The sequence below is a fragment of the Giraffa tippelskirchi genome, chromosome 6, assembly GCF_054371585.1.
Source record: "Giraffa tippelskirchi isolate mGirTip1 chromosome 6, T2T-mGirTip1v1.2.pri, whole genome shotgun sequence".
NCBI lineage: Eukaryota > Metazoa > Chordata > Mammalia > Artiodactyla > Giraffidae > Giraffa > Giraffa tippelskirchi.
Window position 1 is genome coordinate 76,906,394 of NC_137280.1, and position 27,787 is coordinate 76,934,180.

Here is a 27,787-nt window from a genome sequence, read left to right on the forward strand (position 1 = left end):
CAGGAACAAGGCAAGGATGCCCACTTTCACCACTACTATTCAACATAGTTTTGGAAGTTTTGGCCACAGCAATCAGAGCTGAAAAAGAAATAAAAGGAATACAGATAGGAAAAAGAAGAAGTAAAACTCTCACTGTTTGCAGACGACATGATCCTCTACATAGAAAACCCTAAAGATTCTACCAGAGAATTACTAGAGCTAATCAATGAATATAGTAAAGTTGCAGGATATAAAATTAACACACAGAAATCCCTTGCATTCCTATACTCCAATACTGAGAAAACAAAAAGAGAAATTAAGGAAACAATACCATTCACTATTGCAACAAAAAGAATAAAATACTTAGGAATATATCTACCTAAAGAAACAAAAGACTTATATATAGAAAACTATAAAACACTGATGAAAGAAATCAAAGAGGATACAAACAGATGGAGAAATATACCGTGTTCATGGATTGGAAGAATTAATATAGTGAAAATGAGTATACTACCCAAAGCAATCTATAGATTCAATGCAATCCCTATCAAGCTACCAATGGTATTTTTCACAGAACTAGAACAAATCATTTCACAATTTGTATGGAATATAAGAAACCTCGAATAGCCAAAGCAATCTTGAGAAAGAAGAATGGAACTGGAGGAATCAACCTGCCTGACTTCAGGCTCTACTACAAAGCCACAGTCATCAAGGCAGTATGGTACTGGCACAAAGATAGAAATATAGATCAATGGAACAAAATAGAAAGCCCAGAGATAAACCCACGCACCTATGGACACCTTATCTTCGACAAAGGAGGCAAGAATATACAATGGAGAAAAGACAATCTCTTTAACAAGTGGTGCTGGGAAAACTGGTCAACCACTTGGAAAAGAAAGAAACTAGAACACTTCCTAACACCATACACAAAAATAAACTCAAAATGGATTAAAGATCTAAACGTAAGACCAGAAACTATAAAACTCCTAGAGGAAAACATAGGCAAAACACTCTCTGACATAAATCACAGCAGGATCCTCCATGACCCACCTCCCAGAATATTGGAAATAAAAGCAAAAATAAACAAATGGGACCTAATTAAAATTAAAAGCTTTAGGCCGGCTTTTTAACAAGCTCGTTGTTTTTACTTGCATATGCAAAAAGAACTGGTTTTGCAGTTTCCAAGAAAAAATAATTTCACTTTAACCAGTTTTCTCCAGAGTCTAAAGAATATCATGGCCTTCTTGTGTCAAAAAGTCACCTTTTCTTTCTGTAGTCATAGTTTTATACCTAAATTATAGACCAAATAGTGCTCAAATTGACTCTGGTATCAGGGGCAGATCAGCTGATAAAAATCTTGGATTGTCCCTCTGGTGGGAAGGGAGGTCTTTGTCCCATCAGAAGAAACTGAAGGGTTAAGGGAATTTGCGGGAGTGGGGGAAGCTTGATCCTTCCCCCCTCCCACCCCAAGAAACTGGAGTAGTTAGAAGGGAATTCTTTAGGATGTTCAGGAGTGGGGGAAACTTGGTTCCCTCCCCACCTGAGAGATAAGCATAGTTAGAAGGGGATCTTTAGAATGTTAGGAGAGTTTTTGATCCTTCAGGCTTTTGAATATAGAAGAAAGACCTGGATGAAAGGGAACCTCAGAATCCTTTCCTAGAGATCATGTGGCTATGAAAGGTCGAGTAGGGGTTGTCTAGGAAATCTGATGGAGAGAGACAGAGGGGAACAGGAGACAAGGAGGCAACAAGAAGACATGCACCATGAGTCCCTGAAATCCGGATTCTGATGGAGGGCCATGAAAGACTGAGTGCAAGGAAATTCTGAGTCATTTCCCTGCTTTTGGCAAAAGCTAGTGTGCCATTCAGAGGCCATTTTGTTTGGGTCCCCCAGTTTGTATTGGGGCCATGCCACTTGCAGGGTCAAAATTTTCCAGTTTCTGAGAATGTAGCCAAAGGGTGAGTCTGAGAGAGGCTCCCGGAATGTATCAGAGCCCACTCTTAGCCTACCTGCTATAGAAAGGTGATACTGAGAGTCACCGGCTGACATAAAGGTGTCCCTTTTGTCACAGTGATCTCTCCATGCAATTAAAAGCACAAAAATGGCCGACCATCCCAACAGCTGCGTCCGACAGTGAGAAGTGACCCCTGAGAAGCCTGAGGCTAAGGCACCAAGTGACCCAGGCAAAGACAGACAGATTCCATATTTTGCACAAGTGCACGGGAAACATTCTCCAAAATTGACCACATGTTGGACCAGAAAGTAAGTTACTATAAATAGACTCAAATCATACAAAGGAACTTTTTCCTGTCATAATCATGAAACTAAAAATTAATAGTAGAAGGAAAAGTGGGAAAATCCACAAATATGTGAAGATTAAACACACTCTTAAATAACCAATAGGCTAAAAAATAATAAAAAAGGAACTTAGAAAATACCTGGAGACAAATAAAAATGCAAATAGAACATACCAAAATGTATGGAATTCTGCAAAAAATCACCAACAATGAAATGTATGACTGTTAATGCACACATTGAAAAGAAAGCTCAAATAAACAAACTATCTTTACACCTAAGTAGAAAAGGGAGATCAAACCAAACCCAGAGATAGAAGAAGTAATGAAAATAGTAAAGATTAGCTCTCAGATAAATATAGAGAAGAGGAAAACCAAAGAAATCATTTTAAACAACAGTTACTTCAAACAGGTTAACAAAAGTGACAAATTTTTAGCTATATTGACTAAGAAAAAATACAACTAAAATCAGTAACAAAAGAGGAAACATAACTGATGATATGATGAAATGAAATAATAAGGGAGTACTCTGAAGAGCTGAATGCTATAAAATTGGATAACCTGGATGAAATTCTGTTATTTAAGCCTCAGTCTGTGGTATTTTATTCTGGCAACCCTAGCAAGCTAGCATAGCTTTATCCTCTTTCCTGCAAGTAAAAGTTATGAAAATAATGCCAAAATGTGTAAAGTATATAAAGCATCTGAAAGGAGGAAAAAAGAAAAGGACTCACTACCTAGGGTGTTGAGAAAAATCTCTTTTTCTTTGTTTTTTATCACAGCTAAAATAAAAAAGTCAAAACCACCAGACAAGACTTATGGATAGACATTTTAGAGAAGCCAAATAATAGTTGCAGTAAAACAAACCAGAAAGTCATTCAGTTGGAAAAAACAGTAAAATAGTATATAAAATAAACATAGTAAAATGCATATTATTCTTTGCAGGTTTTAAAAAATTCAATTTATTGAAAATTCCAAAGAGGTTATAATACAGATTCATGATTCAAGATACTGAAAATATGCTTTGCACTAATGTGTGCCTCCTATCATTTAGTCTGTTTGTCCAGGGCCATCTGCCCTCCACAGGTAGTATTTTGTTTCTTAGGGGTCCTTCTAGAGTGCCTTACAAGCAAATATGAAAATATATTTCTCCTTCATGCCCTAATTAAAAACACAAATAGTGGTATATTAATCATGGTGTTTTGTTACATGTTGCTTTTATTTATTTGACAATACCTTGGAAATTGTCCTCTATCAGGACATAATTTCCTGCACAGCAGTGCACTGAATGGATGATGTACTATTATAATACACTTTGCCCACACACATTGGGATGAACACTGATATTCAGCAATCTATTTATATTACAAACAATGCTGCAACGTACAACTTTGACCTGTGTTATTCTGCTGCTAGCAAATGTGTAGGATATATTTCTAAAAGATTTGTAACCTGGAGTATTTGTAACAGAGAGAGCATTTGATAAGATGTTACCAGTAAGATCCTTCTGAGCAAGCAATGAGCCTTTCTCTTTAAACTGCAACTTCTCTATCACACCACTCCCCCACCTGTGTTTAAAACTGCTTTCCAATGTTTTCTAACTTTCAGAAACCCTCTATAATCTTTCCTTTCATCAGCACTGCCCTTTATTCTCAGTGCAGTTACAACCTCACCTGGTACATACCTGTTGTCTCCACTTTTCTCTGTATCCATCATTGCTCAGCTCACTCCATTAGAGCTGGAGCCAACGAGGCCAGATAACTCCTTAAGTGTAGAGAAATGGGTCATGGATGATCTGAACCAGGGAGCCTGGTGCCCAGGAGAGAGGGAGAGTCCGTAAGGGATGTAACTGGGGAGAGGGAAAGGTATATTAGGTTTGATCCATGGTAATTATTCAGGTGAATATTCTACAGAGCCCAGACATGGGAGCAAGAGACTTAGTTGGAGATAAATACTTGGGAATTTGTACCCAAATATCATAGCTGAAATGAGAGGCAGGGACACCAAAGGGAAGATCGTGTGAGTGAGTCTGCTATGAACCTGCTGTGAGTACCAGGGAGAGACACACATGGGGACAGGACACAGCAGAGAAGCAGGAAGGCAGCAGCAAGCATTCCAAAAGGAAGGAGAGAGCATCATGGCAATAAGGACGTGTCATAGAAGCATATGCCACAGAAGGGTGGAGGCAAATGGAAAAGGGGATTAGAAGTCATTAATAAATCCTGGCAAGTTGTTCCATGAGAGGCTAAGGGCAGAATCAGACCATAGGATACAATGAAAGACAGATAAAAATCGGTAGGTAAAACCCATTCATGTTCAAATCGAGATTTTGTTAAAATGCTCTTTTAAGGAACATAGAAATACAGTCTCAGGTGGGAGGATATTGAAGTTTAGGTGATGGCTGACAGAATGATTCCCTGTCTAAAAAGAAATCCCAACAGCAACAATTCTGTGCAGAGGCAAGCAGAGAGCCCATGACACTTGTGGACAGATGTGATAGGAGACATGTGGACAGATGTGATAGGAGACATGTGGACAGGCTGGTGACTGGAGGTCTTCAGGGAAGAGGGAGTTCTTGCAGACTACACGTGCAAGTGTGCAGATAACATCAAGGGGGAGCTATTTTGGTCTTAGGAATTACTTAACCTGAAGAAAAAAATTACTTAAACTGAATTTTTAATTGGCACCATATAAAGTGCAATGGCTCGGGTGGTAAAGAATCTGCCTGCAATGCAGGAGGCACAGGTTTGATCCCTGGATTGGAAAGATCCCCTGGAGAAGGGAATGGCTACCCACTCCAGCATTCTTGCCTGGAGAATCCCATGGACAGAGGAGCCTGGAGGGCTACAGTCCATGGGAAAGCATGACAGGGATAATCCCAGCAATGTGGGGAGGTGTGCTATGTGTTGGGTAGCTACCCTTCACCAGGACAAAGCCTGCCAGCTTTGGATCAACCCCTTTTGTTTCTGAACTTTTCTTGTATTTTAGTGTCTTTCTCTTTTATAATTTAAAAGTCACATTCCTTAAACTCTCCAAGCAGTTTTCCTGGTGGCTTTCTCCCATGGAAGTAGGATTTCTAGACATGGGTTCTATGTATCCTTTCTACACAAGCTTCATAAAAAGCCCAACATTTTTTTGAGGCAACATTTCTGCAAACTGTAGGAATAATTTCATTTTGGTTCATACTGGCCAAGACTACAAAAATTGCTCTTCAGTCTCCTGAGTTTAAAATAGGCTCTCTGGTACCATTAAGGTCCCTGCTGATCTCAGATCCTGTGATCTTGCTGGTGCCTTGACTACCGCATACACTCTGTCTGACTGCCAGGGCCCTATGTCATCCATCTGTGTGGGCACGGGACATCTAATGTGCTGCATTTATGTGAGAAGTATTCGAAGCAGTATCAAATCCTGGGATCACAGACTGCCAGCACTGAGCTAGGCTCTGACTCCCCCCGCCCCGCCCTCCTTCCCTTCATCATGTATGCACTAATTCATGTCAACTGAGCCTCCATGTGTTTTCACCCTCCAAGTTGGTGCCCATCTCAGGGCCTTTGTACTTGCTCTTCCCTCTGCCTAGAGCGCCGTTGTCCTAGAGCTTAAAATGGCTGCTGTTTTCTGCTCATCTGGATGGCAGCTCAGATATTAACCTTTCAGATGGGCATTCTTGGACCACCCCATCTAATGCTGGTGTTTCCCCATTACCATTCCATGTGATCCTGATCTTTTCTGTCGCTGTTGTTGTTGGTTAGTCGCTAAGTCATCTCTGACTCTCGCGACCCCATGGACTGCAGCCCGCCAGGCTCCTCTGTCCATAGGATTTCCCAGGCAGAAATACTGGAGTGGGTTGCCATTTTCTTCTCCAAGGAATCTTCCTGACCCAGAGATTGAACCCATGTCTCCTGCCTGGCAGGTGGATTCTTTACCACCGAGTCATCTGGAAAGCTCAGTTTTTTCTTTACAATGCTAATCAAAATTTTTTCCACAATTAAAATTTTATTTATAAGAGTCTGTGTACTCCAGCAAGCCACATGAGGGTAGGGCCCCAATCTGTCTCATTTATTAATGTGCCTCCATTGGTTACAATCCTCAGTTGATAAGTATTCATTGAGTAATGAATGGAAGAGCCTTAAAGTCCCTTTAATTCAAATCCATTGATTAGAAATGAGAAGTGAGCTGCCAAGTGTCATACAGGTGGTCACCTCAAGCCAATCCAGAGACAGTGAACTGCACACTTTAGAGCAGAATGAACTGCTAGTGACTGAAAAAGAAGATGGACACTGGAATTCAGGGGGGAAAAAAAATTCTCCACAATATGAACTGTGGGAAAATTTAGTGTGACTTATTAGACCAACTGATCTTATGAAAACAGGAGTAAAAATTGCCTCAGTGACTTGAAATACCTGAAGGATTCAAACTCAAACTCCTAAGACCTTACCCAGGATTTGTTGGCATAAAGTTCTTCTGGGGGGGAGGGGGGAGCTGTCTTAATGTATCTCCTGATATTTCATTTTCTTTTAACATGTTCATGAGCAAAACAAATAATATGAAACAAAAGACCTTCAAGCATGTGTGGTTAGGCTATTTTAAATTATTGATTCAAAAGTATAGTTTCCTCTTAAAATGAAATGTGATTTCTGCTTCCAAATAGAAGAGGGACAGTGTCTGGACTTTCTCACCTACTACTGGTAATTAGAAAGCTGAACAAAATACATGAAATGAACCCTGAGTCAGAATGCTTGGCCAGAGACAACCTGGAAACTAGCCTCCAGGGAAGCCCAAGAAATCTATAAAGTCACTTCAAAAGAAACATGAAAGCAACTGCTGAGGCCATCTGAGTAGAATGGGATGTGGACCTCCTGTGGGTCTGAGGGCCCAGGAACAGGACTCATCTGCATTTGAATCTTGGTTGCTCTCACTTGCTCTGTAATCTTTGCTGGGTTTCTAAAAGTACCAAAGTCTGACTTTTGTCAGCTGCCTCAGGACCTTGTTTCCTGAACTCAAAGGGCTCAGAGTGGGCACAGAGAAAGGCTGCTTCTCACCAAATTCTCCAACCTTGTACAGTGAAAAGTAGATTTTTAAAGTTGAGAGGAGTAATATCTTTTTGAATCAGTGGCGATGCAGAAGCAGAAACAGGCCAGAGAGATAGAAAGAATCCAAAGCAGGACCAGAATCCAAAGGATGTTAAGCATCATCACCCTGTGCTCAGTATTAACTGGGGATTGCTAGCTACCCTCACTGTGTGGAGGTACACTCACTATGCTAGCTACCCTCACAGATGTGAAAAACTGATTCATTGGAAAAGACCCTGATGCTGGGAAAGACTGAAGGCAGGATGAGAAGGGGACGACAGAGGATGAGATGGTTGGATGGTATCACTGACTCAATGGACATGAGTTTGAGTAAACTCTGGGAGTTGGTAATGGACAGGGAGGCCTGGGATGCTGCAGTCCATGGGGTAACAGAGAGTTGGACATGACTGAGCAACTAAACTGAACTGAGCTACCCTCATATAAGTGCCGATACATGTATTATCTCATGTAATTTTCCACACAGCTCTATGATGTAATAGGATTGCCATCTCTACTCTAGAAGTAAAGAAACAGGCGATTGAAGACATTAGGTGTCCTGTCTAAAATCACACAAGTAGACAGGGGTAGCAATAGGATGTGGATGTTTGTGTAATTCAGAGCCAGCTTGTGTACATCCGTTCAGCATCCCTGTTTCTAAATGCATTCGCCCAGACTCACACAAGCACAATTTACTTCGGGTTTGTAGACTGAGAATGACTGGCTAAACATTGATAACATATTGTTGTCACTTTCAACTAGATATCAGAAGAGAAAGATGCAAAACTAAGTTTACATGGAACACGTTGCAATATCAGGTCATTTTTTCCCCTGGTTAATGTTTTCTTCTTCCAATGGCGATCCCCCCAGTTCTGGATGCTCATCTTTGCAGGACGGCGCTCAGCTAGCTGGTGGTGAAGATGCAGGTGCAAGGCCCCAGGAGCCCCCTTGGGCATCTCTCAGTTCAGCTGTCTCCAGAGCATCTCCAGATCTAAGTGAGATTTTGAGCATAGCATTCCCAGCTGTTTCCCTGAGGCTTCTCTGCTCAAAGTCCCTTCCTGACCCTGGGGAGGGACTTTCATTTCTACCCACATCTTCCCTTCCCTCTTTCTCAGGAGAGTGGCTTCTGAATTGCTTTTCAGAGGATACATATTATCAAATTACCTTTCCTCATTCTAACTCCCTGATACAAAGAAATTCTTCCTACCAGTAAGGGGGCCATGTATCTTGAAAAAAGATACATTTTTTAAAGAAAAAAATTTATAGGGCCCATGCATCTTTAAAAAAGATACATTTCCCTACCTGTATTCATTTCTTATTGCTGGTGTAACAAATGAGCACAAGTTCATTTTCTCATCCATATGAAGAGGTCCAATATGGATCTCGCTGTGCGGACATGGAGGTGTCAGCGGGGCTGGGTTCCTTCTGGAGGATCTGAGGGCCTGTTCTTTCTAGGTGTCACCACACGGCTCGCTTGTGGCCCAGCAGCCACTTCAGTCCGTCTGTGGCTCATGTCCTCACATCTCCTTCACCAACTGTGACCCTTCTAACTCCCTCTTTGACTTCTGAGGACCCTTGGGACTACAATGCACCCACACCAGTAACCCAGAAGGGCCTCCCAGGTGTAGATAATTTCTTTAACCACACCCACACAAGTCCCTTTTACCATGTGAGTTAACGTAGTCATAGGTTCTGGGGATTAGGACCCGGACATCTTTTGGAGGGGGGAGGGAACTATTGATGACACTACTCTTTCTGCACAACTTGAAAGAAAATTACTTTAAACAATTGCAAAGTACCTTCACAACAGCTCAGAGTATAATCACCTACTAAAATATGATATACAGATAATAAAACAATTGGGTCATAATGTGGGTCACAATAAACAAGCCTAGATGAAAGCTTTCCTAATTTTTCACCAGCAAGAAACAACAATCAGACTGTATTTGGGTGACACTTCTCAGGGTCGTTTCTTAAAGCATGAGGTTGGGGAGGCTGGGTGGGGTCTGCACAGACAAGGGTTGAGCCAGGAGAGGTCCCCGGTGAACACAGGCACAGAATCCAAGTGACAGCTAGGCCTCTGCAGGGTTCAGGCAGGAGGAGCCCCAGACATTAGGGTGGGAGCTGAGTGGGCAGGATGTGGCTGTGGGTGTGGGGGTCCCTGAGATGCCGAGTCTTCTCACCACCTATTTGTGCAAGTGCCCTATCCTCTTTAATTCCTAGTTACCCTGTGATGTCCTGGTCTATAGCGTCCATTCAACACAAAAGCACAACGTATTAACAGCAGCGTGGCAGGACTGCAGAGGGCGGTTCGGATCACTGAGATCAAGAAGCACGTGAGAAACAGAGCACCGTCGCTGAGCCCGGAGCCCCGGAGCTTCCCGCTCGGGTCCTCTGCTGGGGAGGGCCCGGGCGTCGGCACGTCTCAGCCCTGGGCCCCGCGACCGAGCTCGGGGACAGGCCACGCGCGCCCCTTCTCCCGGTCCTCCGCCCGCAAGTTCCCGCGGCGGCGGCCGAGGCCCCAGGTCGAGCCGTGGGAGGCGAGCTGGCGGGGGACGCGCGGCCCCGTCTGTGGCCGCGTGAGGGGAGCTGGTGCGCTGTCTGCCCGCGGGGCTGAGCCGGGTCTGTCGGAAGCCCTTAGACCGGCGGAGGAGCCGCTGTGCCGCCGGCGGGGCCCCAGTGTCCGCCGCCTCCCCCGCCCACGGAGGATGGGGACCATCTCCAGGGTCCGGAGGCTGCCCTGCTCTCTCCTCGCCGCCTCCCGGCTTCTCGGGGCGCACCCGGCTCCCGGGTTCCTGCGCCCGCCGCTGCGTCAGGGGCCCGGAGCTCCTGGGAGGACGGGACCCCGGATCCCTCCCGGCCCCGGGCCCAGAGTGCGCGTCGCTTGCCCCGGAGGCGCGGCTTCCCGGAGCCGCCGGCCGAGGGGCGGCCCCAGCCGGGTACACGGGGCCGCCTCCGCTCCTGGTTCCTCCGGGCACCCCGTCTGCAGCCCGAGGGCCGGAGGACACCGCGCGAGGCCGCTTGAAAAAACATGTGAAAGGGTCCAGATCTCCCTCCCTGGGCGGAAGAAATGTTCTTTATAAATGTTTCGTAGAAGGCGTTCTTTCCCCTGCCGAAATAAAACGGTTGGTGATTTGAAACGCCACCGTCACCCACACTGTTGGCTGTGAGCCTGAAGGGCAGGTCTCAGTCCCAATCCCCCTTGGGTGCGCGGAGCACAGAACAGCTGCCCGACTTGGCTGGTCATCAGCCGTCAGAGAGTCAGACTCTCAGGGCTGGACTCTAGCTCTGGGGCTGGGGCTGCAAAGGCTGCTTCTGTCCCTCTGGGAACCTCAGTAGGTACTGATGACTTGCTGGGTGAGGAACTGTGGCCGGCAAGTAACTGCTGCTCAAAACTCGATGGGTGCCCAGCAGGAAAGGGGCTACCGGACAGGACAGCTTCACTCCCTGCTGGAGGCTGGGGACACGAAGATGAGGTTGTTGCAGCAAAAATAGAAATGAAGTGTTTCCTTTCCTGAGAACAAGGAAAGTAAACAGTGAAGAGACTAGAGAAGAAACATGACTGGTCATCAAAAAGTTAATCACTCCTAGCTTTACTTTAAGTGTTACTAACCTGTAGTGTCTGTTACTAGAAGTCCCCTAATTCTATGTAATTTACATCCTGTATCACATTTTTGCTCTCCCTTCACTCTCTTGTAGCAAGTCACCCCTTAGAGCTGTTTGCATTCTAGAAAGAAGGTGGCAGGCTGATGGACCCAGGAGACCCAGGCTGTATACAGTCTCTCAGTTCCCCCAGGTAGGGGACAGGGCACTGCTCTTGAAGTGCTAGCCTGCTGTGTGCTCCCTTGACCAGCTGAGGAGTAAAGCCATCTATTTCCTCCAAAATTCCGCCTCCATATTTTAAAATTTGCATTGGTGGGCAGAGAAAAGCGAGATTTTGGCAGTAACAAGGTGGCCATGCATGAGCGGGGATGGGGGGGTGGGGTGGGATGGGGGGGGTAGGGAGTATCCAAGGGGAGGACTTGAACCCCTCACACCTTGGGCAGCTTTTGGTAATTTGGTTTTTGTTTTTTGTCTATAGGTTTCATAGTTTCAGCACATAGGACAATCACTCTGTTTTGGAATGAAATGATATGGACCTAACAGAAGTAGAAGATATTAACAAGAGGTGGCAAGAATACACAGAAGAACTGTACAAAAAAGATCTTCGTGACCCAGATAATCACAATGGTATGATCACTACACTCACCTAGAACCAGACATCCTGGAATGTGAAGTCAAGTGAGCCTTAGGGAGCATCCCTATGAACAAAGCTAGTGGAGGTGATGGAATTCCAGTTGAGCTATTTCAAATCCTAAAAGACGATGCTGTGAAGATGCTGCACTCAATATGCCAGCAAATTTGGAAAACTTAGCAGTGGCCACAGGACTGGAAAATGTCAGTTTTCATTCCAATCCCAAAGAAAGGCAATGCCAAAGAATGCTCAAACTACTGCACAATCACACTCATCTCACATGCTAGTCAAGTAATGCTCAAAATTCTCCAAGCCAGGCTTCAGCAATAAGTGAACCGTGAACTTCCAGGTGTTCAAGCTGGTTTTAGAAAAGGCAGAGGAACAAGAGATCAAATTGCCAACATCCGCTGGATCACTGAAAAAGCAAGAAAGTTCCAGAAAAACATCTATTTCTGCTTTATTGACTATGCCAAAGCCTTTGACTATGTGGATCACAATAAACTGTGGAAAATTCTGAAAGAGATGGGAATACCAGACCACCTGACCTGTTTCTTGAGAAACCTGTATGCAGGTTAGGAAGCAACAGTTAGAACTGGACATGGAACAACAGACTGGTTCCAAATAGGAAAAGGAGTACGTCAAGGCTGTATATTGTCACCCTGCTTATTTAACTTATATGCAGTGTACATCATGAGAAACGCTGGGCTGGAGAAAGCACAAGCTGGAATCAAGATTGCTGGGAGAAATATCAATAGCCTCAGATATGCAGATGACACCACCCTTATGGCAGAAAGCGAAGAAGAACTAAAGAGCCTCTTGATGAAGGTGAAAGAGGAGAGTGAAAAAGTTGGCTTAAAGCTCAACATTCAGAAAACCAAGATCATGTCATCCAGTCCCATCACTTCATGGCAAATAGATGGGGAAACAGTGGAAACAGTGGCTGATTTTATTTTGGGGGGATCCAAAATCACTGCAAATGGTGATTGCAGCTATGAAATTAAAAGACATTTACTTCTTGGAAGGAAAGTTATGAGCAACATACACAGCATATTAAAAAGCAGAGACATTAGTTTGTCAACAAAGTCAAGTCTAGTCAAGGCTATGGTTTTTCCAGTAGTCATGTATGGATGTGAGAGTTGGACTATAAAGAAAGCTGAGTGCCGAAGAGCCAGTGTTTTTGAATTGTGGTGTTGGAGAAGGCTCTTGAGAGTCCCTTAGACTGCAAGGAGATGCAACCAGTCCATCCTAAAGGAGATCAGTCCTGGGTGTTCATTGGAAGGACTGATGTTGAAGCTGAAACTCCAATACTTTGGCCATCTTATGTGAAGAGCTGACTCACTTGAAAAGACCCTGATGCTGGGAAATATTGAAGGCAGGAGGAGAAGGGGACAAAAGAGGATGAGATAGATGGTTGGATGGCATCACTGACTCATTGGACGTGAGTTTGGGTAAACTTGGGGAGTTGGTGATGGACAGGGAGGCCCGGCATGCTTCGGTTCATGGGATCGCAAAGAGTGGGACACAACTAAGTGACTAAACTGAACTGAACTGAATGGGTGGGAGATTCCGCTATAACTGGATAGAATAGGCCATCGCATCTTATATCCCATGGGCCAAATTCCACTTCCAGCTTGTGCTGCTAGGACCTGAAAGCTAAAAATGGTTTTTATGTCTTTAAATGGTTAAAAATAATTCTTAAAAATAGTATTTGCAGCATGAAAATTATATCATTATATTCATTCTGATTTCATTGTCTATAAGTAATGCTTTATTGAGACAGGCTCTTTTATGTACATTTTATCTGTGGTGCTTCTTGGATACAATGACTGATCTAAGTAGATGCAACAGATGTCATATGGCAAAGCTAAAATATTTACTCTCTGGATCTTTATAGAAGTTTGCCAACCTCTGCTCTATTTTTTTTTTTTTAACACATATGCTGAGAGCTATACTTTAGAAACAGTTACATTGTGAATTTTGTTCTTTGAAACAAATATCCTGTAGGTAGATGTAAAACTGGTTACATTACTCTCAGTATCTCAGTTAGAATAAACACTGTGCCTGTGTACTCAGTTGCTACTCGGTTGCTGAGTTGTGTCTCTTTGTGACCCTATAGACTGCGACCCGCCAGGCTCCTCTGTCCATGGAATTTTCCAGGCAAGAATACTAGAGTGGGTTATCAGTTCCTCCTCCAGGAGATCTTCCCAACCCAGGGATTGAACCGGTGTCTCCTGCTTCTCCTGAATTGGCAATTGTGTTCTTTACCCCTGAGTCACCAAGGAAGCCCAGAATACTAATTCACAATTACTCTTGTACAAGAGAAGGGGATCCACCTGCTGCCTTCTTTTTTTTCAATCTAAGAAATAATCACAAAATAGTGTTAGCAAAATTTAGCACCTATCTGAATGACCATCAACTGCACAAACTGCTAGATATTTCTGAGCCTCAAAATGGAGCATTGTAAGCCACTAAAGTATTTCATTTGAACTTTGGTTTGGCTGCATCCCTTGGCTATGGCAATGCTTACCAATGTTAATTGACCATGGAGAATTTTTTAAATAATCATTTTCTAATAGAAAACTATCAAGAGTTAATGCATCATTGTCAATAATTTGCATTACAGTAAAACAAACTAGGAAAACAATCACAATGATGAAGGAATTAATATGCAATTTACACATGAATATTAAAAATGTATAACAACAAAAATAATCACTTATTTATTTGCTATTATTAAATATAAAAGCATATTATGCAACTTACAGCTTTCTGGCATCTGGTTAACCATTTCTTTCTTAAAATGGCATTAGTCCATAATAACAATACATTTTTAGATTTTTATTTTGTATTTATAAATGCATTTGTTTGAATTTATTAACAGTGCATATAGTCCCAATGCAACTCTATATAATACATAATATGTTGGGAAATTCTGGTTTATATTATTATAATTTGTTATTTTGGATGGTTTGGGATTATCTAAAACAATTAGAAAGAAATCAAGAGCTCAGTATAAAGAACAAAATAGTAATTGTCTTGTCTGGTATCCTTTAAAAGGTAGCCCATTGAGTTTCAGATAAAGTGGAAAATGAAAAGAATTTGAAGAACTATGTACTGCAGGTTTTCTACCTGTAAAAAAATTGTTAATGAGTTTCAAACATATATTTTTGAATTCTAATAATTTTGAAAGTACTTATTTTGGAATATAGTGAACAGCAAACCTGGATCTGAAGAAAGGAAATCCAGCTTTGCTCTCCTAGTTCATGCAGAATCATTTTTTTTTCAAAATTCAGAATTTTATAAAATATTTTAATAACCAGTCTTTCTAAAAATATTTAGCCTTTCAAATTTCCAGAACTGAGAATGTTTTAAGTGTCCTTTTTATTTTATGAAGTGTCAACTTTTTATTGTAGACCAGTAGTAACTATACATGCATTGTAACTATACATGCATTGTAACTATACAATGCATGACCACATCGGTTTTTTATGTCAAAATTTTTATTTTGCAGTTTATTTGTATTGCCTGCATTAGAATATGGAGTTTTATGAAGAGAAAAGCATTGTATTATTTACAGTTTAATCCTCAAACAATCCACGTTCTGAAATGTTGGAAGTTCTGAGTAAATATTTATTACTAATTAAAACGTTGATAAATGAATGAATACATTGATTTAGATGATTTTTTTTTCTTGCACAAATCCTTTACACCATTAATTCCTGAGTCATATTTTCCCTTTAGGATTAGGTGGTTGTTACAGTGTCCCTCCCTTCCTTGCTTGCTTGCTTGGGCGTGTGTGGGTGTGGGTGTGGGTGTTGGTACACGCACACAGGAGCACAGACACACAGTAGTGTTGCAGCCAACATCATAGGCTTTTTAGACCCTAGAAGTTCATTTCTCAACCCATTAGACTTCAGTGAACCTCAGAGTTATAATGAATATTTTGATCAGCAAAGAAGTAACAAACTGGAAAAGGGACAGAACTAATCATGCAGCAACCATGCTGCTCCTAGCTGGCCTTCTTGCACATTTAATTGACAAAATAGACATTGTCTCTATGCTGATCTTTCTCCTAGTAGTTTTTTTTTTAGTACTATTTGTCTAGATCAAAGGGTAGATCTTTCAAGTGTAGACTTACCAGTGGTTCTCTGAGGGATCTCCTTTGTGTTTACATGAATTAGTATATGCACCTCTTGTCGTCCTAACACATTGTGAAAGTAGAATTCTTTTCATGTCTGCAAAGCTCTTCCATTTTCTCAGTCCTAAAGATACCTGTCTATTCTTGGTGAAAAAAACAAAGAAATTCTTGGCTACAAAATGCTGAGGTAGGGATTAAATGAGTCTGACTCTGAATTCTTGAGATTTTCCTGTCCAGGTACCGACAATTATTCATCTTTCTTTAAATATAATTAATGTATAAGTCTTTCTAGAAGTCATATGGGAAATATTAAATGAAAATAAAATAATGAAATTAGTGGAAACATCAAAGTTTAATCACAAAACATGTATTTATTTATCCTTGTTGCCATTCATTCCAGACATGTATACACATATTTGGGTACTAATATAAGATTAACACACATCATATTATGTTCTATGTTTTCAGTTAACATTCAGTGTTATTTCCTGATTGATCCTAGTCTTTGTAATTATGGTTTCAACTAGGGTGAAAGAGTGTTAACAGAAAACTGGCCCATTCTTACCACAATATTTCCTAATTTTGAATGACACATACCCACTCAACAGTGCATACATATTTGTCAATACCGACCTACTGAAGCAGGTCTGTTACTTGATACTGAATACTGCTTTCAGAATTTCTCAAAACACTGTCTACCTCTTTATGCCGTATATTCAATAATAAGACAGTTGCTGAAGGACTTAACTCTTCTCTCAATTGCATACTAACACATTCTTTCTAGAGTATTTTCCTGGCATGAGTTTTCTGATGTGAGAAGGACATGAAGGATTTTGCACATTGTCTTTAGAATTGACATCTCCTCTGTGTGAGGGCTTTCTTGTTGCCCAAGGAGTAAGGAATCACTGAAGAATTTCTTTCCTTCATTACACTGAGTCTATTTTATTTAGTGTGAATTTTCTTGTCTTACAAGGGCTGGCTCTATTAGTAATGGGATTCGTATATTGATATCCCTGGATTTCTTCTACAGTGATAATTATCTGATATATCCAAAAGGGCTCTCCTCCTGGTAAAGCTGGTGCTGCCTTCTCCGCTGTGTCAGAGATGCAGCCACTCTGAGTTCTCTGTGTCTGCTGAGGCTGGAGTCCCAGCTGAAGGTGCTTCCACCATGATTACAGGGTTAGGGTTTCCTGTGGTTTCCCACATGTGTTTCCTGGTGGTTTAAAAGGGATAACTTTCCTGGTGGTTTAAAAGGGATAACTTCTAGCTGAAGTCTCTATATCATTGATTACAGACACAGGGTTACTACTTGATTTGAATTCTCTGGTGTTTGTTAATGTAGGAGCTCTGGGTACAGGCCACACTACATGAGTTCCAGCCCTAGGGTGACCCCCTGTGGGTTCTCTAGTGCATATAAATGTGATGTGCATGTGTGCTCAGTCACCCAGTTGTGTCCAGCTCTTGGGGAGCCAGTGGACGGTAGCCTGCCAGGCTCTTCTGTTCATGGGATTCTCCAGGCAACAGTATTGTATGGGTTGCCATTTCCTTCTCTAGGGCCTCTTCTTGATCAGGGATTGGACCTGTATCTCCTGCATCTTCTGCATTGGCAGACAGATTCTTTACCACTGAGCCACCTGGGAAGCCCATATAAATGTGACAGCTGTATCTAAAGGCTCTTCTACATTCACTGCATTTATAGGATTTCTTCACTGCAACCTCCCACCTGATGAACAAGCTTATAGTTTTGACTAAATGCTTTTCCACATAAACAACATTCATATGGCTTCTCTCCTGTGTGAATGTGCCTAATACAGCAAAGGGATCAGTGGTCACTGAATCTTTCACAGTGATTCCAAAATAGGGCTTCTCTCCCATGTGAGTTTGTTGGTGTGAATAAAAGTTGGCTTTCTGGCTGGAGTATCTCCTATGTGCATTACTTTTACAAGGATCTCTAGTTGTGTCACACTGGCTCCAGAACACATGGGCTTCAGCAGTTGTGGTCCAAGAGCTTAGTTGCTCCATGGCATATGTGATCTTAGTTTCCTAGCTAGGTATCAAACCATGTCCCCTGCATTGCAAAGAGGATTCGTAACCACTGGAACACTAGGAAAGTCTCTATCTAGCAATGCTTTAAAAGATTGGATTCTCATGTCTACTTTCTCTTTCCTCAGCTGTATCTGCTTGGTTTTCAGACTGTCCCTGCACAAGGATGCAGAGGAAATGAAGCGGTGGCTGAGTTTCTGATAATGAAGTGAGTGAGAAGAGACTGACTTTGACTCATGAATTGATCCTTCATTTGCCAATTGGTCAGGTTTCTCCTTTGGGCCCAGATTCTCTAAGTGCACCCAGGAAATAGTAAAGCCATTTTTATTCACTGCCCTATTATGCATAAGGCAGGTCAGGAACCAAAGTAGAAATAATCTCTCCCCAACATTTACACTCAGTTGTTCCAGATCTCACTAAGAATGTGACTTCACAGATGAAAGAGGGTTTTTTTTTTTTTTTTAAGTTCATCACTTGGGCTCAGTGGAGAAATAATTTTCTCCTTCATCATGTTAGTGGGCACAATGGACTTAGGAATGTGATGAACACAGGGGATGAAGAATGACTCAGAACAGGTGTCTCCTGACCAGTGGGAAGGCAGGTGTTTCAACAGGTGGGTCATGTGTCATAGGTGCTGTGGTGGGTGGTGGGTTCCCTGAGAGAGAACAATGAAGAATGACTTGTTTTTCCTAATTTTAAAAATATTAAAGTTTTTATAGTCTACTAATAAATATTTTTTATGGCTTCAAAAAGAACAAGTTCCTTAGCAAACTTGTCCACATAAGTGTTTTCCTTTGTGTTCTTAACTTTTATTCAAATTAGAAAGTTGAATGTAATGTCTGCAGGTTCTTATTTTCTGAATTGTGACTGTGTATTGAGGAAAAGTGGCATAGGAGACAGAACAAAATGTAGGGCACGGGACAGCAAACGACAGATTGGGGAGCTCCAAGCCCTCACCACCCCGCCCCCACAGTGAGATGAAGAAAACAGCCAGGATCTGTCTGAGTGAGCTGGGGGATCCCAGAAGTGCAACAATGGGCTTTCTGCTCCCATCAATGCCAGTCCTGTTACGTGTTCCTATTAGTTCCGTGTGTGTGTGTGTGTGTGTGTGTGTGTGTGCACGCGCGCGCATGCATGTGCAGGTATGTGTGTCTTTCTTTCTCCTTCCTGACACTCCTGGACTTGTCGAGTGTGCTTCACTGTTTTATGAAAGCAATGCCATGTGATGGTAAAGAGCTTGCCTCTCTCAGTCTCATATCTTCTCGAGTTGAATGTACAAAGTTTTTGTAATAGATCCAGCTGCAAAGGCTCGATTTATCCCCGTGGCTCACACCTGCAATGGGCTGGGAGTGTCCTTCCCTCGGGAAAGCAGCTCTAGGTCTGGGAGAGAAGAGCCGTGCAGTTGTCAGGGGGGGTTGGGGGGTTGGGGCAAACTAGCGAATTGCTAGGGGCTCCTGAAAACGAGGGAAGAAACTGAGGACAGAAGGAAGCTGGGTCTGCAGTGTTCTTCACAAAGCATAAGGAAGTCATCCCCGTCGCGGCAGCCTCGTACCCGGATCTTCCAGCCCGGTCCGCTGCTGGGGCCGCGCCGCGCGGGGCCGAGCCAGCAGCGCGCTCTGGGCCGCACACTCCGGAGGAGCTCGGGTTTTGGGCGGCCGGCGATCCGGAGCCGTCCCGCGGGGTTTCGCGCCGGTTGTCGGGGGCCCCTGCCGGTTACTGTTGTACCGCTCCTTCCCTCCGGAGCTCCGGCGGCTTCTGCGAGGCTGACTCGGCCGTCAGGGCCGGGAGAGCCCAGGGCAGCAGCGGCGCTGACCGCCTCGTCCCGGCGGGGCCGCGGGAATGCTCGCTCTCTGCAGACGGAACACAGAGCTCTGTGGTCGGCCGGCGCCGCGCTCCCTGGGCGAGGAGAGCTGGTCGGGGCGGACAGCCCAGCAGGGCCTGACGCCCTCCTGCCGTGGAGACGCTTTGTCCTGCCGCCTCTTCGGGAGGGCCTTTCCATGCCCGGCGTCTTCCGTGTGTCTCCACCGGGCGGGGCGTCCTCGCCGCCTTGGGGCCCCGGGTCCGCCCGGTGCAGGCGTGCCCGTGGGGCTGCTCAGAGGCCGCTTCAGTTGCTCCGTGTTCTCCGCGATGCGTTTGTGCTGTGCTTAGTCGCTCAGTCCTGTCTGATTCTTTGTGACCCCGGGGACTGTAGCCCGCTAGGCTCCTCTGTCCATGGGATTCTCCAGGCCAGAATACGGGCGTGGGTTGCCATGTCCTCCTCCAGGGGATCTTCCCAGCCCAAGTCTCCCTCATTGCAGGCGGATTCTCTACCATCTGAGCCACCAGGAAAACCTCTCAGGAGAATGGTCGAGCTGAATCGAGTTCTCAAGAGTGCTTACTCTACTTTCTGTCTCAAATGTCACACTTAATTGAATCTCCCACTCTTTTCTGTCTTGATTTGTCCAATTTTGCATCTCTGCCTGCCAGCCCCCGCCAAGGGTCTCTCTGCATTCCTTCCAATCTATCCTTCCCAGAGCAGAAAATTTTACTTAAAAAAAAAAAAAACCTGCTTAAAAACCTCAATAGTTTCTCACTACCACCCGGCCCAAGGTTCCAGGACCTTCCATGAATGACCCCTGTGTTTCTCCTCACTCTAATCTCCCCGCCATCCTGGACTGCTTCTAGTGTCTGGCACTGTACGTTTTCCCCTGAGTCAAGGCTTTATATATGCTGCTCCTCCTGCCTGGGGAGCTCTTCTCCCTACCCCTTATTCCACCAGCTCCCCGTCATTTCATCTTCATGTTCAATACCCCTTGTTCAGGGGAGTCTTCCCTAATCCTTCCATCACCTCCCAGAGCACCTGTATTCACCCTGTGTAACATTCATCAGATTGCCTGTTCTTACGTGATTTCCTGCTGGAGTGAAAACTTCGTGAAAGCAGGCCTGTGTCTTGCTCATGGTCCTTTCCTAGCACTTGACACGAGTTGATTCTCAGTCACTATTGAATGGATGATTGAAGGATGAGTGACAGGGGTGTGCTGGAAAGGGCCTGGCTCTGCGATGATCTGGAGATGCCACAAATCTTCAGAGGATTTGGAGATTGGACTAGGTAATCTCTAATGTTCATCAGCTCTGATGTGTATTAATCTTTAGGTTTACCCCCAGCCTGTTCCATTTGCTCCTGGATGTTTGGTTGAACACTGGTTGTGCTGAGTGACGTGAGATTCAAGATTAGGCTGTGGATAAAAGAGTTAAAAGTGACAGCTGCTTGATACACACAGAAAATAATCTACATAATTTCTGTGATCTTTCTTCAGTTACACAGTTCAGAGAATAACCACCAAAATCACATAGTCATGCACTTGGCCAGATAGTTTCCTGGGTACTAAAGCACTGTAGCCAAGGAACCAAGTGTTATCTCTGAAGGTCTAGGTACTAGCCATGCTTGGCCAATGGAGAAGTTAAACTTATGGCAGTTTTTATCTTTTGGTAAATATTGACACTGGGAAGTGATTGATGATCAACTTTCCTGTAATTCTCTCACCCCAGGTCCCTCTGGGGGTACTGATCAAGCAGGTTGAAACTTTTACTCTAGCAACACAAGGGTCCTCCCTGTGGGAATTTCACTTTATTCAAAGCTTTCAATGATCTCTGAAATGGGGAATATACAGGGCAAAAATCTGCCAGCCATACCTCCAATTAAAATTTGAGAGAGGGTTAAGGTCTTTGCTTATGGCTTTTTATATGAGTGAATTCTCATTCATATCTGTCCATAGATTCCAAGTGCACAGTTAATGTTCCCTGAGTTACAGATGTCTAGGATTAGAGCTAGGTTCAAACCCACTCCTGTGGTTTAATGTAAAAGCAACCTCTGTAAAGGCCTATAGAACACGTGAAGTTTTCATGGTCATCTGACTCGGTGACTAAAATCTGGGAAAGTCTCCTAGGGAGTTGTTTTCCTGCCAGGTGGTTGACACTACAAGGAGAGAGGTTCAAGTCTGCACTTACGTTTCCAAACAGCAGTTGCTCTAATTAATGAAGCCTTTATCAAAGGTGTTGACCATCTCCTGATGTCCATGTGTAGAGTCTTCTCTTGTGTTGTTAGAAGAGGGTGTTTGCTATGACCAGTGCGTTCTCTTAGCAAAACTCTATTAGCCTTGGCCCTGCTTCATTCTGTACTCCAAGGCCAAATTTGCCTTTTATGCCAGGTGTTTCCTGACTTCCTAGTTTTGCATTCCAGTCCCCTAAAATGAAAAGGGCATCTTTTTTGGGTGTTAGTTCTAAAAGGTCTTGTAGGTCTTCATAGAACCGTTCAAGTTCAGCTTCTTCAGTGCTACTGGTGGGGGCATAGACTTGGATTACCATGATATTGAATGGTTTGCCTTGGAAACGAACAAAGATCATTCTGTCATTTTTGAGATTGTATCCAAGTACTGCATTTTGGACTCTTTTGTTGACCATGATGGCTACTCCATTTCTTCTAAGGGATTCCTGCCCACAGTAGTAGATATAATGGTCATCTGAGTTAAATTCACCCATTCCAGTCCATCTTAGATCGCTGATTCCTAGAATGTCAATGTTCACTCTTGCCATCTCCTGTTTGACCACTTCCAATTTGCCTTGATTCATGGACCTAACATTCCAGGTTCCTATGCAATATTGCTCTTTACAGCATCGGACTTTGCTTCTATCACCAGTCACAGCCACAGCTGGGTATTGTTTTTGCTTTGGCTCCATCCTATCATTCTGTCTGGGGTTATTTCTCCACTGATCTCCAGTAGCATATTGGCCACCTACCGACCTGGGGAGTTCATCTTTCAGTGTCCTATCTTTTTGCCTTTTCATACTGTTCATGGGGTTCTCAAGGCAAGAATATTGAAGTGGTTTGCCATGCCCTTCTCCAGTGGACCACATTCTGTCAGACCTCTCCACCATGACCCATCTGTCTTGGGTGGCCCCACACGGCATGGCTTAGTTTCATTGAGATAGACAAGGCTGTGGTCCGTGTGATCAGATTAGCTAGTTTTCTGTAATTCTAGTTTCAGTGTGTCTGCCCTCTGATGCCCTCTTGCAACACCTACCATCTTACTTGGGTTTCTCTTACCTTGGACATGGGGTATCTCTTCATGGCTGCTCCAGCAAAGTGCAGCCATTGCTTCTTACCTTGGACAAGGGGTATCTACTCATGACGGCCCCTCCTGACCTTGAATGTGGAGTAACTCCTCTTGGCCCTCCTGTGCCCATGCAGCCGCCGCTCCTTGGACTTGGGGTAACTCCTCTCAGCTGCTGCCCCCAGCCTCGAGCGAGGGCTAGCTCTTCTCGGCCGCCAACCCCGGCCTCCGGCCTGGGGTAGCTCTTCTCCGCCACGCTTCTGCGCAGACCACCACAGCTGCCTCACTTCTGGGAGGAATATAATAAGATTGATTATATTCTTTGCAGCCAAAGATGGAGAAGCTCTATACAGTCAGCAAAAACAAGACTGGGAGCAGACTGTGGCTCAGATTATGAACTCCTTATTGCCAAAGCCAGATTTAAATTGAAGAAAGTAGGGAAAACCACTAGACTATTCAGGTATAACCTAAATCAAATCCCTTATGATTATACCGTGGAAGTGACAAATAGATTTAAGGGACTAGATTTGATAGACAGGGTGCCTGATGAACTATGGACAGAGGTTCGTGACATTGTACAGGAGACAGGGATCAAGACCATCCCCATGAAAAAGAAATGCAAAAAAGCAAAATGGCTGTCTGAGGAGGCCTTACAAATAGCTGTGAAAAGAAGAGAAGCAAAAAACAAAAGAGAAAAGGAAAGATATTCCCATCTGAATACAGAGTTCCAAAGAATAGCAAGGAGAGATAAGAAAGCCTTCCTCAGCGATCAATGCAAAGAAGTAGAGGAAAACAACAGATTGGGAAAGACTAGAGCTCTCTTCAAGAAAATTAGAGATACCAAGGGAATATTTCTTGCAAAGATAGGCTCAATAAAGGACAGAAATGGTATGGACCTAACAGAAGCAGAATATATTAAGAAGAGGTGGCAAGAATACACAGAAGAACTGTACAAAAAAGATCTTCATGACCCAGATAATCATGATGATGTGATCACTCAGCTAGAGCCAGACATCCTGGAATGTGAAGTCAAGTGAGCCTTAGAAAGCATCACTATGAACAAAGCTAGTGGAGGTGATGGAATTCCAGTTGAGCTATTGTAAATCCTCAAGGATGATGCTGTGAAAGTGCTGTACTTGATATGCCAGCAAATCTGGAAACCTCAGCAGTGGCCACAGGACTGGAAAATGTCAGTTTTCATTCCAATCCCAAAGAAAGGCAATGCCAAAGAATGCTCAAACTACTGCACGATCACACTCATCTCACATGCTAGTCAAGTAATGCTCAAAATTCTCCAAGCCAGGCTTCAGCAATACATGAACTGTGAACTTCCAAATGTTCAAGCTGGTTTTAGAAAAGGCAGAGGAACCAGAGATCAAATTGCCAACATCCACTGGATCATCGAAAAAGCAAGAGAGTTCCAGAAAAACATCTATTTCTGCTTTATTGACTATGCCAAAGCCTTTGACTGTGTGGATCACAATAAACTGTGGAAAATTCTGAAAGAGATGGGAACACCAGACCATCTGACCTGTTTCTTGAGAAACCTGTATGCAGGTTAGGAAGCAACAGTTAGAACTGGACATGGAACAACAGACTGGTTCCAAATAGGAAAAGGAGTACATCAAGGCTGTATATTGTCACCCTGCTTATTTAACCTATATGCAGAGTACATCATGAGAAACACTGGGCTGGAAGAAACACAAGTTGGAGTCAAGATTGCCAGGAGAAATATCAGTAACTTCAGATATGTAGCTGACACCACCCTTATGGCAGAAAGTGAAGAAGAACTAAAGAACTTCTTGATGAAAGTGAAAGAGGAGAGTGAAAAAGTTGGCTTAAAGCTCAACATTCAGAAAACTAAGATCATGCCATCTGGTCCCGTCACTTCATGGGAAGTAGATGGGGAAACAGTGTCAAACTTTATTTTTTTGGGCTCCAAAATCACTGCTGATGGTGATTGCAGCCATGAAATTAAAAGACGCTTACTCCTTGGAAGGAAGGTTATGACCAACCTAGATAGCATATTTAAAAGCAGAGACATTACTTTGCCAGAAAAGGTCCATCTAGTCAAGGCTATGGTTTTTCCAGTGGCCATGTATGGATGTGAGAGTTGGACGGTGAAGAAAGCTGAGCGCCGAAGAATTGATGCTTTTGAACTGTGGTATTGAACAAGACTCTTGAGAGTCCCTTGGACTGCAAGGAGATCCAACCAGTCTATCCTAAAGGAGATCAATCCTGGGTATTCTTTGGAAGGGCTGATGTTGAAGCTGGAACTCCAATACTTTGGCCACCTCATGCGAAGAGTTGACTCATTTGAAAAGACCCTAATGCTGGGAAGAATTGGGGGCAGGAGGAAAAGGGGGTGACAGAGGATGAGATGGTTGGATGGCATCACTGACTCGATGGACATGGGTTTGGGTAAACTCCGGGAGTTGGTGATGGACAGGGAGGCCTGGCGTGCTGCCGTTTATGGGGTCGCAAAGAGTCGGACACGACTGAGCAACTGAACTAACTAACTGAACTTATCAAAGGTGATGTCCATTATCACCATTGTTGGAAACAGTCATTACTGAATGACCACACACTTTACTGATGTGGAGTGGAAGTGCCCAGAGCCACACACCAGGGCTGGGAGAATCTGCCCCATGACAGGCGGTGGGAGGAGATCAAACTCCCATCTCACCGAGTTTACCATCCACTGAATGGTCATTCTCACACAGCAGCCCCAAGACTCCGCATGGAATGTTGAGAGGGTATCAAATCCAGGACCTACTAAGACCTGCACTAGTCCTACAGGTGCACAGGAAAAGGGTGATCTCACTTACATGTGGCATCTTAAAAAAAAAAAAAACAGAATCAAAAACAACGCACCAAGGTCGTCAATGCTGTAATGAATTAAATTAATAAATACAAATAAACTAGTATAACAATATGAGTATGTATTACTTCTCAGAGGCAGGCCTTTGACTTTTGCATGGTCAACTCTGCCTACTGACCATATTTTGTTTGCCAGAAAAAAATGAAGACTGAAGCCAGAGTGAAAAGTGAGGGGAAGGCAGGCAGGCAAGACCCAACCTGAAACTACAGGGGAGACACGACTGAATCACTCAAGTGAAACAAGAAGTGTGTTTCCGAGACCAACCTGAACAGCACAGTCTTAGTGAGGGGAGAGGATGTGAACCCCTCAGCTGGCCCATCGGCACCTTCTGGAGTGGGGTGAGCAGGAGGAAGCCTCCTCCAGGTATCTCTCCTCTGGCTTCTCCCATGGACCCTCTCATCCTGCCCAGTGTCTGCTGTGACCTTTGTGCTTTGACACCAGGAGGTCAGTTTACTGCCCTCCATTGTTCTCCTCCTACCGTCTCTCTTTCCTTGATTCTGTCAGGCTGGTACCCGCCAGGCTGGAGACACAGGCATCACAAGACCTTTCCTCCAGTCAATGAGCCGTCCTTGCCCTGTCCTCCTCCTTTAGAGCTGGGTTAACTGGGTGCCTGGTATTTATTACTGAGACGTTCCTTGCTCTCAGTTTCCTCCCTTCTAGATGGTGGGATGTGCAGGACAACTAAAGACATTTCTGAATTTCCTAACTGTGGATGCTAGATGAACCTAGTTTGCTTATAGCAGAATCATGTTGTTCTAAAGAAAGATTTTTATATTCCTATTTAAAACCAGTGGAAAACCCCCAAACAGGAAATGGCGACACCTCAAAGTCATACTGTTACAAGACAAAAGCAAGTTGCAAAACAACACACATTATTTGTATAACTGAACTAAAAATAAAACTATATTATCTGTGTGTGAATATATATATATATATATATAGTTGAAAATGTTTTTTAAAAAGCTGGAGGAATATATACAAATGAATCACAAATACTTTGATAGGGATGAAAGAGAAATTTTACTTTTACTCTAAATTATCCAGTTTTTTTGTGTACTTTTAACTCAGGATGAACTTGAACAAGAGTGTATATTGTTTGTATTTAAATAAACACTTTACAGATGATTTTACAGAACTAGCTTATCATAAAAACTGAACCAATGTATTTCAGAGTCAAACAAATGATAAGCTATGTAGAAGAGAGTGAATATTTGCTGAAGGGTTAAAGACAGAATGAGCACATGAGCAGCACAAACAATGAAATGCTGGCTGCACACTGTTGTCTACTCCAGTTATTAGAACATTCCTTGAACATTTGCTGGATTTAAGGCAGCCTGGAACTCAGTTACCTGTCCAAGGCAAGTCTGAATTTATGCCAGGCCCATAGTAAAGACAAGTTTTAATTAATTTGGCTGCCAATATCTCTGACGGGAAGAAAATATACACTTTATTCTCAAAACTTATTTTGGCCTGTGGTATAATGGATTGTTCCACTAAAAACAAAACACTCAAATCAACATTAAAAACCGCCATTTTGGTGTACCTGAAAGCTTTTGCCATTTTAGAGCTTTCTCTTTTTCTGTCATCTCTTAAACACATGCAAAATAAATACAGTCGAGTCCCCAGCAGGAACTGCTACTCGGGGAGCTCTGGGCCTCAGTTGTTACTAGGAGTTAAAGTGGCAAAGAGCATTTTTGCTCCAGAACTCTAAAGGCATTTTGGTGTTGGACAATCTGGACCTGTGGAAAGCATATGATAGCCTGATACTGTTTCTTACAACTGCCACAGTTCAATGATTTTCAATATCTTACTTTCTGTAACCAAAGATTGAGAATGCTCAGGAGAGAGCATAAATATAACTACATAGCTCATTATAAATAGCATATAAGTAGAAAGTATAGTTAGATGTGAGTCTAACTTACCTTAATATCCTAGTTCCTGTGGCTCTCAGGCCATAGGGCTCAGACTACATTCCTTGGGCATTTCTACAGATTGGTCAGTAGGTGGCACTTTCAGCCTGTTTAAAAAACAGTCTTGCTTTTTAACCGTTTTACCACCGTTGCAC

The 27,787-nt window shown here is 43.4% G+C and overlaps 1 protein-coding gene across 2 annotated transcripts in view; it reads left to right on the forward strand.

Moving 5' to 3' along the window:
• LOC145509220 (uncharacterized) overlaps window positions 1–15,237 on the forward strand; it is a 169,768-nt gene extending 154,531 nt beyond the window's left edge. Inside the window, exon 5 of one of the 2 annotated variants that reach the window (XR_014055925.1) lies at window positions 11,418–15,237. The gene's annotated coding sequence lies outside the window, so the exon portion shown is untranslated. The remainder of the gene's footprint in view (window positions 1–11,417) is intronic. The other variant, XR_014055921.1, reaches the window with a different exon arrangement.
• Window positions 15,238–27,787: the final 12,550 nt, after the last annotated feature.